Below are 5200 nucleotides of genomic sequence, written 5' to 3'. Positions count from 1 at the left end.
TGTCCACTTTCTCTCTCATCCATATGTTCAAGAACTCTGCAAGATACACTGTAAGGAGACGGTGGCATCTGATCCCTTGACAACCTGTATACAGTAGTACTAAAAACTGTGCATGAGACCAGCAGGAGCCCATGGCCCAACTATATACAACCTACCTAGAGACCGATCAACCTGCCCCACCAGATGATAGGCTAACTCAAAAAGTGAGACAGAACAGGTCGATCAGTCCCACATGGGAATAGCGATTGAGGGAAATTACGACTATCCAAGTAGTAGTACACCTCGTTTTCAGGTGCTGGTCAGAAAAAAAAGTGTACAACTAGATGGCACTCAGTAGAGCACATACCTCTGCCAACACTATGCAATTGTCAAGATATACCAGTTCCACATGTCGGATTTTCACCAAAAGTTAGTAATTTCTTCTATTCATGCAAATCTATTGATAACCTTTTGAGATATCCTCCTAACAGACAGACAAACAAACAAAACAACGAACAGATGGAATGGGGCGAAAACATAACCCCCATCCAATTCCATTGGCAGAGGTAATAAAGAGAAAACATAGGACCCACAACACTATGAGATAAAGGTGCAGTGGAGCATAGTGTTGCAGGTCCTAGTAGGTTTTCTCTAAATACGATTGTCCCACACCTAACATTATCTTCCCAGAGAAAGTGCTGGGTTTAACATTCAGATGGTAGAATCGGGTGAAAAATGGCTGTGGTTGTGGAAATCTCCTTGAGGGAAGCAAACACCCAAGAGGTTTCCATTCCACATTCTGGGTTTGGCAGTGGTTTGCCTCGGCACTATAGAGAACAATACCAGGTTGAGACCAACGACTGTCCCCACAGGAATCTACAGAGCCTCCAGTTCCCCCACCCTCTCAGCTGATGTCACTACCACCAGGAAGGCTGTCTTGCATGACAGCCACTTCAGATCCCCCTTCTTGAGGTACTCAATAGGGGCGCTCTGCAATGCGTCTTAAGTCCCTCACCAGGTCCAACAAAGGGACAGAGCCGTAAGACTCTGCTGCTGCTGTGATCACACATAATCCTTACTGCATTTATGGTGCTGCACACCATGTGCAGAGTTCTAAGCAAAGATCCTGTGGCTCAAATCTATTGATATGAAACTGATCAGGTTTGATTATTTGATTATTGTTTTTTCCAACATACATTTTTACAATATTAAAACAAGAATTTCCAGCATAAATCCCCATGCTTCACTGTGAGCTAGCAAAAACATGCAGTAAAATGACATTCAGTTTAGTTCACATGTGTATGATCAAAGTATAAGTAGAATGAATCCAACCCCTGCCTAAGAGATTAAAATGGTCAGGGAATCTCTCATCTGAGTGTGATCTAGGGGTGAGCATCTATTTGGTATGCCATCAGGGGATGCAGGGTGGCCTGATGGCTCAAAAGACCATCCCATACACATTCCACAGGTTCCCTACTACAGACATTGTGTCCACCCCTGTAGAAGTGCCTTTGAGCAAGATACTAAACACCTACCTGGTCCAGGGATGCTGCTCCTTGCTCACCCTGCCCTCTGGCCCCTATGGTGAAATGCACAGGGAAAGAGTAAGCCCACACACCCTGTAACTTTGGCTCATTTTGGAGTGTAAAATAGCATAAATAGGCAATGCTTAGAAAAGCCGAACAGCTGAAATAGTGACATGTTTCAAATGTAGGCAGTACAGACACGCTCTCAAATGCAATATGACATAAGTAATCATGTGTCAAGTACCAACAATGTTGAGCAGTAGCCTACATAAAGGGAGATCAAGCCTCAAGTTAGTATGGTAGGTGCAGATTTGCATGAGCTGACATTTCAATTTCTTTAATGACATATCATTAATTGGAAGTACCAATTATCCGGAAAAAGTAGCTACTATGCATGATTTGTTTTATTTTACGAGGAGCGCATGAAAAAAGGTTTTTACAAGATATAGCCTACTTTGGCTTCAACGGGCTGACTGGATCAGTCATTTGACTCTACTAGCAGGCTGTTGCGTAGCCTATATATTTAAACTGATCTAAAGAATAATCCACACTACATATGTGTGCTTATCATTGGCATCAAATCTAATGATCATGATAATTTTTGATGATCTGATAATCAAAAATACATCTACCTACCTAATGATCTGATTTGATTCAAGAATTTCACCTAAAAAAAATAATTTCATAGCCAAATCACTATAATACTACTACGAATTGAATGCACATAGCTCACAGCGCAATAACAGGGACCCTTCTTTGCAGTTTCAAGGAGGTGATGTCAAGTACCAAATTATACTGATGCATTTGGTAAACTAGGCCTTATTCTAATGTCAAAGTCATTGGATTTCATTTCTCTGATTCACAGTTCTGTACCAAATCATGTCTAACAATAAAAGATTTGCCAGGTTGGGGTCCTTGGGGCAAAATCTCATCAATTGGGAGTCTGTGCAATAATGTTCATCTGTCTGGAGTCCTTGACATGAAAAAGTTTGTAAACTGCTATTAAAAAAGTGTCTGCAAGTAGTTAAATATGAAGAACAGCTTGGAATATTGGGCATCATATAGCACCATCTAGTGTCTGTTTCTCTCTTGCTCTGTGTGTGTGTGTGTGTGTGTGTGTGTGTGTGTGTGTGTGTGTGTGTGTGTGTGTGTGCGTGTGTGATCACAAACTTCAGAAGCACATCTCAGGAGCCCTGATGGCAATGCAGATAGGGTAAAGTATTTATTTTCAAATATAATTTCTTTCCTAAGCAGCACATTATTCCCATAATTCTTTGTCAATAAAATCAGAGACACTATTTGCAACAAAATGTTCTAAAATACTTACTTTTACAAGTTTAAACAATAATTTAAATACATAAAAATATCTTAACAAGATTTTTGTTTCATGTATAGTTTTTAGTACTTTTCAAGGAACCTGGTTATCTTGAATAAGTGAGCTTTTACCATATTTGCCCCATTTGCATGCAAAGCACTTGTGAACGGTTACACAAATCCTAATAGTGCAGAGGAGGTTGTTGTTTACCATCTCTTTTCCTTTTAACAACATCAAAAGAAGCTATAATGATGTGAGAAGGCTGTCATTTGTGAGGCATTTATAGTATACTGGAAATGTATCCAAAACACTAGGAATGGGTAAGTGGAAAACTCTACAATGAATCAGGAAACTTGATTTGTCATCAATTAAAATAACTTACCAAATGTAATAATTTACATACAGCACCATGCTGCTTCAGCTTGAGTCGACAACATAAACATTTCTCAATCGATTATAGTGATGCCTCATACATACACACCAAACTATCATACATTTCAGAATATTTATTAAGTTTCTGTCATGTTTTTGAAGATAATCAAGCACGGAGAGTCCAAAGTAGATTACATGCTCTGGTAGGCAGAGTGGGCGTAGTGGTAGCTCCCACTCAATTTCCATCCTGGTACACTGTTTGAATTTTTCCACTTGCTACAAAAAGTTGTATTTCAGGCATGTTGGAAGCACAAGTTATGAATGGCATAATATCCAAGTATGGTTGGATGTTAAAACTTAAATTCACCAATCACTTTCTTTGATAAAGAGAGGAAGGAACATGGTGATATGGTTGTATCATATGGCAAAGCAAGCCATTGTAAGCACATGATGAGAGCTTTATAATCACATTAAATCATAAACTGTTTAAAAAATATAATGAATTTGGTATAGCTGTGTGAGCTATGTGTGCATCACTATAGGACCTGCGGTTGTAGCCTAAGGTGATGCCAGGGTTCAAACCCACATGAGCATGTTTAAGCTTTAAGGCTCCCGGGGGTCAACAGCTGCATGGGAATGTTCAGAAGATTAGGTTTTGACAATCACAGCAACATTTACAGAGATAAAAACATCAAAAGCATCGGTTTCAGCTAAAAATGGTCATTTTTCCCCTGTGGGAGGAGTCCTTTAACTTAACTGGCTTATAGTTTGAAGACATTTGCTGAATTTGTACAGCTGGTAGCTTCAGCCAAGCAACTTGATTGGTGAAAGACATGTAGGCTACTGATAACACCTAAGCTATTCATGCTTTACCAAAAATGGAATTAGTTGCTATGTTGTGGCAACTAGAGAGCTAGTTAGCGATCTTCCTCCTGTTTGTTATGCTTATGTGTGTATGCTACTTTAAAGAAAACTTTTCAGAAAGTATAGGCTACATGCATGAGTAACCAATAGCAACCATAATACCTGGACCCAGGAGGCGTCCATTGCTGTGACCGTATATTCTGGTACACTTTGGTGATGCTGATGGTAGGCTCAGCTGCACCTAGCTGTATCACCGTCACACCATTAATCACAGTAAATAACGCCCTCTTGGGTGTTACTGCTATACAGATGGACACTCTCCATCTAATCACAATAAATTATTCAGCCATAAAATAATGATCTACTCCCTACCTACCATGACTTGCTATGACGTCGGTGTTTGGTTGACGCCGCCAAGCCCGCCATATCGACTACCAAACAGTTACAAAATAGCAAACAATAAACAAATGTCTCACCTGACTTTGTCAGAAAAATAAAGATATTTTAAAAAGATTGAAGTCTTTGGGGGGTGTGACCCCGTAGCCCCTGTTACCAACATCGCTGACACAGTAAAGTCTGAAGAGAAACTCCCAAATCTATTTCGTATAGCCTAGCTTACATAACCTGCTAGCTACATTTTATTCTGATGCATTTCGGTAATTCACTTCAGGGTGAGTTAATTATCCAAGTCCTTCATTTTCAAGAGAAAATGTTTTCACTGATTTCCGGGCAGGAAAGATAAGTTAAATGTATAAGTTGTTGCTACTCACTTCTCTCTATCAGTGGGCAAACGATGAAATGCACCCCCTCCCCTCCATGCCAACACTATTGGGCCATTACAACCGATAGCACAACGACAGGCATTTTATTAATTGGTAGCCTACTTTGTAAATGTGTTTGGCCATTTATTATAAATGGCGGGAATATTCTCTCACTATTTATTTTATTTTATTAATTTAATGTTTGTTTTGGGAGTTAATTTGATAGTCAAAATGGCGGCGCGCGTCAACAGAACAGTGACATCACTAAAAGTCACAGCCACAGAGTGAAACAATGAAAACATTAAGGAAATTTCCTACTTAATGGTGTACATTGCAATACCTGCTTGTTTTGTTTAGTTAGGAAGAAGAAAAGAAATACAACC

Source organism: Centroberyx gerrardi, chromosome 11 (assembly GCF_048128805.1).
Source record: "Centroberyx gerrardi isolate f3 chromosome 11, fCenGer3.hap1.cur.20231027, whole genome shotgun sequence".
Taxonomy (NCBI): domain Eukaryota; kingdom Metazoa; phylum Chordata; class Actinopteri; order Beryciformes; family Berycidae; genus Centroberyx; species Centroberyx gerrardi.
This window is presented reverse-complemented; position numbering follows the sequence as displayed.